A 15,810-nucleotide genomic window follows, 5' to 3' on the forward strand; every position below is an offset into this window, starting at 1 on the left:
TTTTCCAGATAATCGTGACAAGTTGAACGTGAGTACCAGCTTGCTTCAATTTCAGATTCCTCTCTGGAAGGTGTCATACAAAGAGAGAGAGGTTTTCATGGCCCCCATGAGACTGCAGAAAGAAAGAAAACACCTGTGCTGATTCAGGGTAAAATCTTGTTCCCATTTAAGTCCTGTGCTTGTATTTCATCTCTGCAGGACAAGTGGGAGCTGCAGAGCTCCTCTAGTTTGGCAGTGTGACTACAAAAATATCCATGCTGACATAGGTCTAGATTAGGCAGAGAGGCAGGATTTAGCTGGAGACTTTCACAAAAAGCGCTTGTGCTGACATGGGGTCAGCCTGGAAAAGAGGAGGCTGCAGGAATATCTCTTTGCAGCCTTCCAATATCTAAAGGGAGCTTATAAACATGAGGGAAATCAATTTTTTACACTGGTAGATAGTGATAGGACAAGGGGGGGGGGGAGGTGGGGTGGATGGTTTTAAACTAAAGAAAGGGAGATTTAGATTAGATGTCAGGGGGAAGTTTTTTTACTGAGGAAGTGGTGAGGTGCTGGAACAGGCTGCCCGGAGAGACTGTGCATGCCCCATCCCTGGAGGTATTCAAAGCCAGTTTGGATGGGGGCCTGGGCAGCCTGGTATGGTACATGACCTAGTGGCTGGCTGCCCTGATCCTTGAGGTCCCTTCCAACACAAGCCAGTCTGATTTTGTGATTTTCATCTTGCAGCTGAAGGGAGAAACATGGCCTACTTTGGCAGAGGCAGCCCTGGTGGCAGCCATGACTGCGTTACCTTGCTCACTACACTGGGGGGAACAGCATGTCCATGCTGTCCTGGGGGCAAAGAGTGCTGTGGGGCAGGGCTGTCCTCCCCTCTCCAGAATCCCCAGTTTGAGGTCAAGGTTTTGCTGAAGAACGGTGACTCAGAGTAGGAGCATATGAGCTGTTTGCACTGGGGAGGGATACTGAAGGTTACTGGGGAAGGGCAAAGCCCTCTGGACCCTCCCACAAGGGAATCTTCATCTGAAACAGTAGGAAAAACGTTTGATTTTGTTATCTTTTTTGTCAGCAGTTTGGTTCCTTAAGATGCGGCTATAGGTGCCTAAAGCTAGTTTCCCTCTGTTAGTCCCTGAGATGCCTCTGTGATCAATGGACAGACCATGTCTAGAAGTCAATTTACCTACGAAATGAAGTGTAGTGTTACTATTCTATGTCTAAATGAGCTGTTAAATGGCTGTGCCAGCAAGGCACGTCAGTCTTGGCCTGCAAACGCCCTGGGTGACCACTGTCAGTCCCCAGAAGATGTCACAGATGATGATGTACAACACAACCCTTGGCTTAGAGGTAAATACACATTGCGTGCTCCTCACCTGCAAAGCTCAGCCTGAAAACCACAGATTCCATTTACTAGCACATACTGGCAAGGCACTGGAAAACCAGCATTGCTCCATCAACAAAGGCAAGTTCACTCTGCTTGTGCTTGGTTACTGGATGTTACTTTGGCTCATGTGCTTGATATTTAAAACACAGTTCGGTGTTAAGGTTTAAAAACTAATAAGTAATAATGATACTTTACTTTGCTACTTTAATCCAATTCTTTTTCATTTTAAAATAAATATGTAGCATAGCCTTTATTTAGTAATGTTAATTTTCTAGGAGTACAGCTTCCAAACCTTAGTGAGCACAGTTTACAGTTATATCAGCATACAGTGCAACTGCAGAGAGGTAATTTTAAAGTCCTTGACTTTATAAATCTGTTGATATGCCACTGAAATAATATGGTTAACAATGTTTCTTTCTGATGATCAACAAACTGGTGCTTTTGTAAACTGTCATTTGGTGTTTACTACGATTTTTTCCTGTTAGGAAATAGAAGTGGCAAAAGGAAATGGGCTATTGACTCGCAGCCATTGCTTCTATGGGCTCTCATCCAGCAGTTAGCAATAGTGCTTATAGGGATCTATCTATACAAAATGAGTTTCTGACAGAGCTGGCAGAAACTTGATCCTTCTCCTCCCACTCCCTCCCCCCCAACACTTTTTTGTGGAAAAATGCTACCATTTTGAAACATTCCTTTTTTTTTTTTTTTTTTTTTTTCCTTCTTTTCTATTTTCCTCCTCTTTGAAAAAGATTACAAACTTTATTTTTTAATATATATTTTTTTTCTGTGAATCAAAAATAATAAAAAGAGATGTCTGGACAGCTCACCACACAGTCTTTTTTTTTTTTTTTTCTGGATAAAATGTATATCCTGTCCTGAACTGGAAAAACTTGATTTTTTTCTCAATGCTTACAGAGCATTTCTTCAACTAGTCTGCTGAAGTGATAATATCCTGGGCAGCAGGGAACTTGGGCAATTTTGCTGCAGCCCCCTGAGCTGCAAAAAGTGCTAAATATCCCTCCTGTCAGCATTGATCTGGGCTCATGCTTGAACACTCTGTGGCCCAATGGATATTTTTTTGATCTGAGGCAGAAAGCACTGCATAAGAGAGAGGTTGATAAAACATGCAGAGCAGGTCATGTACCATCTGCGGCACACATCCATAGGGTGGGCACTGATGGCACCACATCCACCCAGAACCTCTGGAGTCTGGGAGCCTGGTGAGACTGGATAACAGCTTGCATTTTGGCTTCATCCCTGTGTGTGATCTTGTCCTGTTTGTTGGTGTGAGGCAGCTTAGAGTCACAATCTAAAGTGCTGTAAATAGGGATGGAAGAGAGATTTGCCTCAAAATAGCACTCCTCATTCAAGAAAGAATACTTGTGTAGACATATGCATCAAAACCCATCCTGGAGCATGCTTGTGATTAGGGCAGCCTCTTGATGCTAGGTTTCAGTCATATGTAGCAATGATTCCAAAGGAGAACGTCTGCATCAGCTTCTTTTGTAGCAAATTAATAGCTTGCAATAAGGGTTGAATCTCACGACTTTCTCCTTTTGCATATCTGTTGCCATCCACTGTCAGATTATTTCCATTGATTTTTTATTTTTTAAATGTTGAATTAAAATTACAGCCCCCTCCCCAGCAGCAACTCCCATGACAAACTAGCATGTAGGAAGTCAAATTTTAAAAAGTGAGGGAGAAAAAATTTTATCTGATCCTAAATTACTCATTTTAATTTGATTTCATTCAGTTATACTGTTTGTTTCACTGCCTTGTCTTATTTGTATGTTATTCCCTGAAGAAGTGTTATCCTATAGACTTTTTCAACTACATTGTCCCCTGTGATCGAAATCTAGAGATAATATATTTCCAATGGAATATCTTATTTTATGAAAACTGGGTAATAATTCTATTGAGGGAAAGGATTTAGTATGAGTTCAAAGCCTTTTTGTTCCTTTGTACATAACCCTGTTCAAACAGCATGTGCACAGGTCTTTTATCGGCTCCAGAATTCTGGCTACTACTGAGGAACTAATATAGAGGAGAAACACGAGGTATTCTTGAAGGAAACAGTTAGAAACATTAAGCAATAAATTTTATGTTGATTTTACAATTTAATGATTGCTATAACAGGAATGTGAATATTAATTACTTCAGCACATTGCATCAATCCATTAGAACTCTCCTTGGACCCACTAGGCAATAGGATGCTTAAGGCAGGGACAAATCACTGAGCCTTCTCTCACTACATTTTCTGCGTATGAACATACGTCCTCCTCGCAGCATCTTTGTGACCATGCTAATGAAAATGCCACCTATACACATCTTAGACTCCTGGCTCAATACAAGTTGTAGGGTGAAAATGTAGGGATAAGTATTTTGGCATCTAACATAGTGCTTGTAATAGTTATAATTCACATCAAACAGCTCTAAGCCTATTGCCTGTCCAGAGCTGCCCTACAAGAAGAGCAATGAGGTGGCAGTTCAGAACTGTAAATGTTTCTGCTGCAGATCTGTCCCTACTCATTAACCGTCTGGTACAACACTCACTTAATTCTACCATTAGTGATTACCAATCTTTAGATGATAGTTAAGCAACGAAGCACAAGAAGGAAAGAATCGTTAACCTTAATACCAACAACATGACAAAGTGGCTTTTAGATATCTGAGGTGATTTTTTTATAAGACAAGAAAATGCTACTATCATAAGAATACATTGCAATTGGTCTTTCTTGATTAAAATAGTCATTGATTGTTCTGTGCTTTAAGGAGAGCTTAAGTAATGAACAGATTTATTAAGATCACCTTACAATTGATAAATGAAGGTAATTCCTGAGCTGCAGATGCAGAGCAGGATGCTGGATGAACGTTGCATTGTTGTACTCTAATCTTTTTCCCAGTAACACTGAAAGGGAGCTCTCTATTATTTCAGTAGCACAGAACTCACAGCAAATGTAATTGCACATACATTTTCTGATTCCCATTGTGTTAAAACAGCTCACTTTACACATGTGAAGACAGAAGTCTTCACTTCACATGCACAAGATAGAATCATGTACATCACTTAGAGCTTAGGTGAATTTAGTAACCATTCAAGAAGGTGTGAAACTTCCTGGTGAAACATTCCACGGACCATCCTAGCATTTAATTAGTTACAAGATCTATCTTAGAACTTCAGTCTGGTCCTACAGCTCTGGCTCTTAGGGGGACCGTTTTCAAGACTGTAATCTCAATCCAGTACTGGCTATGCCTATCTTTAAAAGCAGTTCAGGTCTATAGAAACAAACTTCAGTTGCTGAGAAGCTGATGGCCACACTATATTTGATACGGAGAGTCACTTCAGACTAGCTTTAGTTTGGTCTGTTAGCAGTTGTAGCACTTTATGTACGTTCCTAGAGTGCAAATTCTAGGTTGATTTCCTCTAGAGAGGAATCCAGTCCACGAGTCGAAGTCTGCTCTTCTACATTAACCAAAGCATATAGTAAGTGGGGACAACTGGGAGGTTTACTTCAAATGTGTGCTTATGATCCAAGCAGAAATGTTAATGTGAACTCCCCCACAGAATGCCATATGGATGTAAAAAGTCATCATATGCATATCTTGAGCTTCAGCTCAGTTATACCTCATTCATGTGAAAGTTGAGCAGGAAAAAAAACAACCACGACCATTCCTATTTACATATGCAATTAATTGAAATTACTGCTTAACTTCATTTCAATTATTATTTTATTTTGTTAGGAATATTTTGCAAAAGTATTTCTATCTAGGTACATACCTTTTAATAAATACAAAGTTTTTTTTTTCTGAGGCCTTTTCACTTAGGAATACTTGGCACGCAGTTGGTCTGCTTTTTAAGACAACTTTTAATATTTGTCAGACACTTACTGGGAGGAAAGAAATGGGAGAGGAACAGAGTCATCACTACTGGAGTATGACCTGCCAGCGGAACAGATATAATGAGAACTAAGCTGGTGACAAACTGGTGATGTGTGTTCCCAGTACTGGAACCTGACCTGTTGTCTTTATTGCTGTCTTTACCATCTGCTTCTTCCCATGCTCCAGAGGTGGATATACCTCACCTCACTCTGATCATCTACAATGCAGACATTTACATCTGAGCCAGTTGTCTAGACTCTTTTTATAGTCTGTAGAGAGAAAAACACACTTCTCAGGCGTGATTTAGATGTTCTATTTAGACATCTATGGTAATATCAGATGACTCACTGCCTGGAAAGTAGCTCTTTCTTTCCATTTCCATATTTTGCATTTACACAGAGAGCCTAGAAGAATATTTAAAATACAGGAGTTTACACTTTAAATGTCTGAGAACTTGCTCTGAGGACCTGTGTATGTTGCCCCTCTAAGAAAATTCACCTCAATGTTTAACGTCTTCTAAATAAGAACCTTACAATATATTTACATTTTTCTAAAGAATAGCTTCAGGTACAATAGTTATTAGGACGCATTCACATGCTTACTGTGAGGTTACAGGTCTGGGAACATCAGGTGACACTGCAATGTACTTAACATCATTCCTTTGAGTTTCTCAGAGAATGACCACAGGCTGAATGTGAAGTTGGCCGTACATTGGCAGCCTATATGGGCACTGTGGTTTTAGGGGAATTCTCAGAACCTTTTCAAAAAGTTCTTCCTATGCAACAGGATTTAACAGTGGGTCTCATGATGTTTAAAAATGCAATCACATTTAAGCAAAGTATTTGATTACCTCAGGTGAGTCTTTGTTCGTGGTTGTGATGATTCCTACTTGTGCAGTTCTATTGCTTCTGCAATAAGCCATGAAAAGAAATGTTTGGCTTTGCAGTGCAGTGCCTTGAACTCTAGACGATGGATTAATGGTTTGTTTTCTTTCTTCCTAACACACAGTATTAAAAGGAGAATCGAGTTTACCTTATATTGAACCTTGAGTACGTTTTTCATCTAGGGAGTATGCAGGTCATTTCATGCACTTAGTTTAGAAAACAGTCTTCTGATGAATTCTGCTGTCCCCCAAAATAATGGCAACACCAGACCTGAGGATTAGCTATTTCCATGCACTGCTAACCTCAGAAGATTTTGCCAACAGTCTACAAAGCGGAACAAGGCAGAGCATGATCAGCTCTACTTGTTGTTTGGCAAATGATATTTCTGCAAATAATTTCTTTGGAAGGGTACAGAAATGCAAAGATTTGTTTTTGTGTAAAATAGCTGTGTTCATCTGCTATCAAGTAAGAGGGAAAGTTATGGCTCACACTTTGAAAAGGTAATGTGGCTTTACTTCCTGATTTATAAACCCTTTTTGTACCTCGCCTCAAAGATGTCAGCATTTCAAAGACTGGTGAAGTGATCACTAAATATAGCTATCTATCAGTTTAAGTAGTCTAGAATGAAAGGCACCCTTAAACATGGTTTCATTTTTTCCATTAGTGAAGGACAAAATGAAAGACTAAGTTTTTAGAAGCTGCAGAACTTAGTATCTATATAGGCACTTTATTAGATATAGACATAAAACCACACAGTCATTATCCTAGAGGACATGCTAGTGGAGACTGTCCCCATTATAAAAGTATAACAATGCATAACTCCCTCTGTGGGTGTTGTAATTTTTAGTTAATTAGGACTGAGTCTCTCTTCTCTTTAGCAAATATTACGTTGCTTCACGACTGTCTCTGCTGACTTCAGTGTTCTAACTTGTGTGGGAGAGGATTTCGCAGGCTCATCATCCACTGCTAGTTTGGAAACATGGTATTTGATTATAAATATACTGTATCTTTCACTTAAATTTGCTATGGGTCCACCAACTCTGGCTTCTGGATGGACCCCTTTCATATTTCAATCACACTGCTGTACCTCAAGAAAGTTGATTGAGTTTTATGACAGTGTTCAGGACAGATCTGTCACTGCCATCCTGAGCAGAAAAGGGTGACAAGGAGAATATGGTGCAGATTTAGACTAGTATGAATGTCAGGGCCATCTCCTGCTCTCTCCAGTGGGTTTGGCTGCCTTTGCTTGAGGCAGTTGGTGAGGAATGTGGTGCAACCATGTGGCATGGGGTCAGGCTGCTGAGAAGAAATATTTGTGAGAAAGCTGTAGGAAACCTTGTTATGGCATCCCCATCGTCTCTTGGGAACTTTCTTAAGCCCTGGCACTCTTTGCCCTCTCCTCAGCTGCTGCAACGGTGTGATTTTCCACGTAGCTCTGATAAAGATCCTCATCCTCCAGCTTGACCTCAGACTTGCCTCACGACTGTGAACTTGTCCTGGTTCCTGCCACCAGACCTGCTCTGTCCTGTCGTTCGGCTGCTGTGGCAGTGCATCTCTTGTCAAGAGCACCATCCCATCCTGCTATACACCCTTACCATGCAGAGCAGCTGGTTCTTGCTTCCTGCTCAACACGGACCCAAAACCCCACCCACAGGATGAGACTCTTGTGCCACTCCTTCCAGCAGAGGGATGGTTTCCAAATGCTCAATCTTCCAGCATAGTGGACCTTGTGAGACACGTTTGGAAATTAAGACACTAAAAATATTCTGATTCTGAAAGTAAGAGTGCTACCTATCGTACAGAATAGCTATCTTCCTTCTTATGGTTGAAGCCTTGACATCCATCGTTTGCTGCTGAAAAGTTTATGTGAAATAAGTCACAACTGGGGCCTTCCAAAGGTATTTTATATTTTACAGATGAATGCTCACTTTCTTTGGCCTCCAGATAATGCTTTTTGTCATAGTTAATACCATGAAATGCATTTTCTCCCCCTTTCATTTTTTCACCATGTAACATATATAGTGCGGAAATATTAGCCTTAGAGAAATGCACACAAGACAAAAGTTCTTTCTTTAGGGATTATATGTTCTTGATAAATTTTGATACCCATATTTCAACACATCTTACAACTCAGAACCCAGAACCCACCATCACTTAAGTGGAAATCACTGGCTTTGTGGCTCCATATTCCTTGGTAGCTATTAATCAGCGTGCCTTTGCCTAACAGTGATTATTCAAGTGGTTTTACTACCTCTCTCAGTTTAATTCTGTGTTTGTATAACCCCAAAAGTTGCATTTGTGTCTGTTGGGTAGAAATAATAATAATAATAATAATAATAATAATAATAATAATAATAATAATAATAATAATAATAATAATAATAATAATATAAAGCCTCTAGAACTCACTTACTTTGCACTATTTCAAAGTTGCAAAAATCAGCCCTATTGGAATGTCATTAATATCTGTAAGTGCTATTATGGAGTGATGCTGCTCCAACGTGAACTGCTCAGCCCAAATCATTCTTTGGCTACCTGGGGTATAACATCTTTTCTGGAGAAGTAGAAGCACAGAGAAGGGCTGTTGTGTTCGCTCTTGCTTGGCTTTGGAGAGATATTCAGAGTGAGCATTTATTCAATGCAGTAATTAAAACTTAAGTTTCTCAGGCCACGTTTCCATAGAATCATAGAATTGGGTTGGAAAGAACCTTAAAGACCATCTAGTTCCATCCCCATGCCGTGGGCAGTTGCCACCCACTAGATCTATGGCCCTGACATTTTACTGTTCCCTTTAATCCATGCCTGTGACCTAACATGTAAGATGCTCCCCCTGAGAACAAAGCCTTCCCACTCAAGTAAAGGTCATTTAAGAGCTTCTTTATGGTAGCTTGGTGTCCAGAACTGGGTTTCTTCCACCTGAGTTAGTAGTACAGGCAGCTGTGTCACCAGCCCTCACATAAGTCTTCTGTGCAATCTGACATCAGCTGCCATCAGGCTTGAATCAGAGGGATCCTACTCAAAGAATGATGGATGTATATTGCCTCTCTTTTGTGTCATATATCCTCAGGAAACATAACTGTTTCTTGCAAAGCTTCTCATTCTTTTCTTCCTGCCTGTCCCCAAATATTTATCTTCTCTGCTTGCATTTAGTCAAAACACAACACTCATCTCTTCGGTTATGGGTTTATTTATCATACTCCTGCCTGAGACTCAGTAAGCTACTTGCTGTAAGCATATGGAATAAGATACAGTCCCCACCTCCCCAAAACAGTACTCTTGAAAAGATGTGGCTGAGAGGGATGGAGAGAGGCAACAGATCTCATTCAGGCTGGAAACACATTGGAGGTTTCTTTATCTCAGTCTTCTGTCCTGAGCCTGCATCTCCAGCTGCAAGATGCACACCAAGGCTCAAGCAGAACATTGCTGCTTTTTTTGACCTTTCATTGAAGCTGCAGAGTGTAAATGTAGCTGGAAATGAGCCTGCCGGCAGTACATACCTCAGGTGGAGTGCCTTTTCCTGATGGGGTTAAGGGGGGTCTCTAAGGTGGGATTTCTCACGGCTGAACATCAGGGTTTAACCCATGGATTTCTGCTACTGAAATCACAGCTTGTCAGTCTGCCCTCATGGAAGGGTTAGAGACAAATAAATTCTGTCTAAGGCCTGGCCAATTTCCAGCGTCATTGACCAACAGAGAAATATCTTTTCCACAGGAGAAGTTAAAGGCTTGAAAGACACATCGGACACCGTCAGACTGTGTTGGACTGCAGCTGACCTGGGATAAACTTCTAGCACATAAATTTGGGCGGTAGCACCCAACAAAGACGATGGTGGCAGTGCTGGTTGGACATATGGGAGCACACTCGGACTTATTTCTCCTTCCAGCTCCACGTTCCATTAAGCGAGACAGCTCTGGGTAAAGCGATACAAAGCGATGCTCTGCTTATTAGTAAGGAAAGCGCTCGGCCTGGCCTGGAGCAGGAGCGGGAAGCGCCCGGCTCGGCGTCGGGAGCCCCGGAGAGCCCTCCCTGCTCGGCAGCCCGGACCGCGCCGCGCGAGCTGCAGTAGCGCCGGGCGCCCTCGAGGTGGAACCTTCTCACCGAGGCTGCGCCGGGCGCTGCCGGGCGGGTGCGGCCCCGCCGCTGCGGCCCCGGGCGAGAGCCGCGTCCCTCTCGGTGCGGGCGGGAAAGGGTCCGGGGAGGAGAAGCTCGGCGCGGGGTCAGCGCACCTGTTGCGGCGCGGCTCTGCCGGCCGCGTCCGTCGGCCGAAACCACCCCGGTGCGCGGGAATGGACGGGAAGCCCCCCCCGGTCGGCGAACGAGGGGACGAGACAAAAAGTGTAGGGAAACCGCCCCCGTGACATCGGTGCGGGGAGGGCGGGCACGGCTCGGCGGGCGTGAGGAGACCTCGGCGGGGCCGCGTTCAACGGCTCCCGCCCCGCCGCGGCCCCCGGAGCCGTGCCGAGCCGCGCCGAGCCGCGCCGAGCCGTGCCGCCTTCAGCACCGAGAACAGCTACAAGTGCGGCGCCGCGCCGCGCCGGGCAGCGCTTTTCGGAGCTGAGCCGAGCCGAGCCGTGCCCGCCCTGCCCTGCCCTGCCCTGCCCCGCCCCGCCCCGCCCCGCCCCGCCCTGCCCGCCCCGCGGTACGCGCTGCTGCGGGCGGGGGTCGGGCTGCGGGAGGCGGTGGGCGGTATCTCCCGGCCCGGCCCGGCCGGAGCGGCGCGGGGCTGTCCCCAACCGAGCGGCGCGGGAGGGTGGAGAGCATCACGGGGCTGCGCCGCCGCTCCCAAAAAGTTGTGTTTTTTTTTTTTTTTTAAGGAGAGGGGGAGGAGGAGTGAGGAAGGAGACAGTGCGAGGTTCGGCGGATCGCGGGTGTCTGCAGCGCCGCCGGACCGCGCTCCGTCCCCGTCCCAGGCCGGGGGCAGTGCGGGCTGCGGGATTACCTCACGCTCCTCCGATCGACGCCGCCGTTAATTCCAGTGACCTCCGCAGCACTGTGGATGTGCAACTCCTTCCCAGCGAGGTACCCGTGTGCGGGCGGTGCGCGTCTCCTCCGGTTCGTGTGCTGAGGGGCGAGAAGCCCACGGATAGGGCAAGTTTCCCCTCCGCGAGCGATGCGGGGCACGGCGATCCTCTCCGTCCGGGGGGAGGGGGCGGCTTTTGTATGTGATTGTGGTTGCATTTTTTTTATTTTTTACTTTAATTATTTCTCGTTTTATTGCCGATATTATCCCCCGCCCGCCCCGGCGCACGGGGTTCCGGCACAGCGCGAGCTCAGGGCGGACCGCTGCTCAGAGCGGGACCGCTGCGCGCCGCGGGGCTCTCCCGCTCCCGTCGCCCCGTCTCCCCTCTCCGGCCCGCGGGGCAGCCCTGCTCGCCGCCAGCCGCCGCCTCGCCGGGAGGGCTGGGAGCTGGGGGTGGGCACGGGGAACCCCGAGGACGGGAGGGGGCGCGGAGCCGCGGGGTTCCCCGTGCGGGGCGGCGGTGCGAGCTGCCGGGAGCGGAGTGCCGCAGGTGAGAGCGGAACGCGGCTGGAAAGCCCAGAGCGGAACCCCCCACCATCCGAGTAATGGGAATCGATCGGTGACCCAAGTGCACGCAATCCGGCGTTGGCATTTAGGAGTTTGCAGGCTTCTGACCTCCGGGACCCAGCGTTCATTAAGAGAGAGTCGAGAGAGTCGGATTTGCTGACTTGCTTTGAGGGGAACGCGGGCGCGTGAAGGCTGAGCAGCAGAGGAAGGAATCGCCGGCGTCTGGAAATTAAAGGCGACGTTCGTTGTGGTTTTTTTTTTTTTTTTTTTTTTTTTTTTCTTGCTACAGCGCTTCCGGAAGGTGCGGGACTCGGGGCCGGGAGCAGCCCGGGGTGACGAGGCGGGGGGGAGCACAACGCGGGGCGAGGCGGCACGGAGCGGGCCCGGCCCGGAGCTGCGGGAGCCGACCGAGGGGCTGCGCCGGAATTCCTGAGCTCCGGGCGCCGGCTGGGGTAGGAATGAGCCTGGGAAGGGAGGGAAGGAAAAACAGCTCGGCGAAGTAAAGAGGAGAACAATAGGGGGCTCCCTTCCGTGGAGAAGCGCGGCGGCGATGGGCGATGCCGGGGGGCGGCTCCCCCGGCCCTGGGTGTTCCCCGAGACCCCCGGGGCCGCGCAGCCGAGGGGTGCCCGCGGGTCCCGGCCCGGCTGCGGGCCGCAGGTCGCGGGGCGGCGGGGCGGGGGGCATCCCCGGGCGGGGGTTGGCCGGGGGGCTGCGCGGCGCCGTTCGCCCTGAACTCGGCGGGGCCGGCTGAGGGCTGGAGGAGGGTTGGGAGAGGGGGAAGTGAGAACCAAAACAGCAGGGAAAGCTGTTCCTGGCTGCCTGGGCAAATCTCCTTGATCGTCACTTGCCGGACCGGAGGTGAAGTCAACTCTAAAGGTGTGAATACATATGGGGCTTATTCATCTGTGCGGCCAGGCAAGGACAGAGGGAGATATTTGATGCAGTTTTTCTCTTGAAAGAGTAAGCTTCCCTTAGTCTCACCCTGGCAGGAGGACTGGAGCTGCTCTGGCAGCAGAGCTTGTTTGGAAGATGTATTTTTGAAGGGAAGAAAGTGAAGGCAAGCACTCTGGGGTGCTTGAAAAGCGGCTGATCGTAGCGAGGGGAGATATTTCCCTCGTGGTGTGCTGGGAAGAGACAGCTCCTGTAAGTGCGGTGCTGAGGGCAGCTCTGCAAAGTGCTGCTTGCTGTATAGAGGTTTCCGTGGTGGCAGGGCACAATGAGACACTACAGAGGGGCTGGGGAAGATAACACTGCTTACATCAGTGAGGAGTTCTCCTGCAAGTTAGGAGCTGCGATACCAAGGCCTAAGGTTGTCTGAATTCCCTTCTGTTGTCAGCAAACCCCATTAATCATCTCTGTGTGTCAGGGTGCTGTATGCAGGTGGCAATTCCTTACCTGCTCCGTGCTGAAATCTGGCTGTTTGATCACTGCCGAACGCTCTGTAGGAGACAGAGGCGACTTTAATGGGCACTACAATGAGCAGAGCCAGGCAGATGGTATCTGAGAGTTCAGAAGTAACATTAGCAGTAACAAGTCAAAATAACCACAGTTTTGCATTAATTTTTCTTCCCGGAACTTCAGAATGGGAGATACTGTTGCTTTGCTTTCATTCAGTGAAACCAGATGTGCTGTGCAGTGAGGGGCATCCGATGGATGTGAGCAAGTAGAAATGGATCTTCTCCCTAAATCTCCTCCTTTTCTAAGTCACAGATGATTACTTTTATTTCATTTTAGGAAAGTGCCAGCCATGCATCAATGCCACGACAAATGCATTTTTTGTCCTCGAACAAAACTGTACATATTTTTCACAGACATTTCCACCCACCATTTCTCGGTCTGACAGTAAAGGTTCACATGTGTCTGGCTGGCAGCCTCAATTAGAAATGTCCCCTGAAGTTCAGCGAACCCGTTGTCCTGCCCGTGATGCAGGAATAGCCCTCGTTCCTGCGTCTGTCTGTGGTTGGGAGATTTCTCAAAAGCATTTCCAGGTGATACAAAACCTCGCTGTGATTTTTAGCCCCAACTTCATTGCTATCCAGAGATTGCTCTTTCTGGAGGTCTGTTACCAAAATGAAGACCCTGCCTACATTTACGTGATTACTTATCCATCGTGTTCAGCTCGCTACTTAGATATCCTAACACAGAGACCTTCAGCACGGAGCCCCTCTCGGTGCTCTGTGTTGGAGCAGTGAGGTCCCAGCAGTGCCACGGTACAGCCGTGCCCGTCCGTGCGCTCCCGATGTCTGGCAGCGCCGAGTGCCGTCATGAGGAAGCATTGCCAGAGCCAGACTCGATGAGCAGAAGTTCCACGTCCGCTGTCTTGCAGCACCCCACCTCCTTAGGTTTAAAAATAAATAGACATTCAAGCAGAAGGAGTGGAGGTCTGTGCTGAAATGCTGACTTTAAAAATAGCAGTATGTTCCGATAGTGCCAGATATTTTTAATGAATTAAAACCAAAAGGTGCATGCATTTCAAGGTGACTGGAGGCAAGGCTTTGTAGTGCGCTCACTCTGGAACTGTGCTGGGGAAATGTGTGAACATCTTCACAGAGGTCGTGTTTCCAGTGAGCAGTGACTACTACAGAGGGGGAACCAGTAAACTGAGGATAGATTTGCATTAATTGGAACTTTTATGGTCAGTCTGAGAAGGACAGCATTTTACTTCAAATGAGATCTCAGAGCATGAGGAAAAGCTCATTCAGACTTTATAGCTCAGCAGCCCATGCTTTCCCACAGAAATTCATTGATAAAAATGGGATTCATTTATCTCACGTGCTTCCTGCTTAGCAACGTGGGCTTGCAGCGTTCTCTAAAAGTTGGTGTTAATCAATATATGGAAAGCAGCGTGGCATGAATAAATTAGGCAGTGTAATGAAAGCTTTTATTTTGTAGGTAACATAAAAATAGACTAAAAGGTCTTAAATTTTTAAAAAGAACATTTTAAAATTTTATTTCTGCTTTATAGACAAGCTGTGGACACTTGCAGTAAAGAAACATGCAGGCTGAGGCAGAGCCATTAGTGCTTATGTAGACTGTAATGTTGAAAAATGCTTATTGTCAATTCATTTAAATTTCCCCCATTTCCAGATAAGGTTTTGCAGTCAGCATACCGGGTTCATTTCAGCTTCCCCAGTGTTGTTGGAATTTGGGTTGCAATACTTGTATTCATCACTGTTTATACAGAGTTGCTTTAGTTTTCTGGCATTCTTTGGCTGTAAGGGATTGACCTGAGACTGAGCAATAGAAAAAGCAGTGTTTTTCCTTTCCTGATATTTTTCACTTTTGCAGTGGTGCCTTCTTGCTCTCCACACAGTGTTAAATAGGAGCTGACATCCTTTATTGCCTCAGAGGATCGCTTCCTGCACGGGCTGTAGGAACACGTGGAGCCTAATGGGCTGGTTGTTCACAATGGAACCAGAGAGGAAATAGCATCTATTTTAGGTGTAGCTGCATCTTTCACTTGCTGCTTTGAGCCCCTAGCTGTGTTTTTCCAATAAGGCAATCAAGCTGTCAGCCAGTGGTAGCTAGTTAATAGTTAATGCAATCTGTACTCTATGGCCTGGGCTGGATTCTGTCCTTACGCACCATCCCATGAGACTGGATCAACTCGCAGGGAGCCAGTGGTGTTCCTCGAGTTCCTCCATTTGTAACCGAGGCTGAGTTTGGCTCACGGGGCTGACGTCTGAGCAGATTTGTAAACTCTGTGCCCAAAAGAAGCTGAAGGAGAATGATGGTCTTATCAGGGGAAACAGCACAGCCTTTTTTCATTAAGGTTCAACCCTGAGCCAAACTCAAGCAAAGCTAAATATTAAGAAGCGCTGAAAGTCTTGTGCTCTGCTGTTCCCAACTGCAATGATTTTATTCACACCAATTAAAAAAGTTTCATTTTCAAGTCACTGCTCTGCTACCAGATCACAGTGAGATACCTTTTCATTAAATAGAAGGCTTCCCATGGTGAATATTTTTCTCAGGTCTTCAAACTGTTTTAAAACTCTTCTTTGGCTCTTGTGAGCTCGGTATTATTGTTTGGGGGAAAAAAAAATAAACTGAAGATGATCAGTTTCAAGCCTTATAGAATCACATTTTGAGTTTTGTTACCACAAAATATATAAACAACTTGTGGAAAATAATTTAAAACGAC

At 46.2% G+C, this 15,810-nt stretch overlaps 2 protein-coding genes across 5 annotated transcripts in view; both read left to right on the forward strand.

The window, feature by feature from the left end:
* The window catches only part of ZNF800 (zinc finger protein 800), a 49,248-nt gene extending 39,182 nt beyond the window's left edge, over positions 1 to 10,066 (forward strand). Inside the window, exon 7 of the mRNA XM_031615011.2 lies at positions 9,853 to 10,066. The gene's annotated coding sequence lies outside the window, so the exon portion shown is untranslated. The remainder of the gene's footprint in view (positions 1 to 9,852) is intronic.
* A 771-nt stretch (positions 10,067 to 10,837) lies between these two features.
* Positions 10,838 to 15,810, forward strand: part of GRM8 (glutamate metabotropic receptor 8) — a 331,978-nt gene continuing 327,005 nt past the window's right edge. The window contains exon 1 of one of the 4 annotated variants that reach the window (XM_090136829.1): positions 10,838 to 11,193. The gene's annotated coding sequence lies outside the window, so the exon portion shown is untranslated. Of the gene's footprint in view, positions 11,194 to 11,577; positions 11,652 to 12,021; positions 12,121 to 15,810 lie in introns of those variants that run through there. The other 3 variants (XM_090136816.1, XM_090136825.1, XM_090136818.1) reach the window with 3 other exon arrangements.

Source organism: Phasianus colchicus, chromosome 1 (genome assembly GCF_987193195.1).
Source record: "Phasianus colchicus chromosome 1, bPhaCol1.hap1.1, whole genome shotgun sequence".
Lineage (NCBI taxonomy): Eukaryota > Metazoa > Chordata > Aves > Galliformes > Phasianidae > Phasianus > Phasianus colchicus.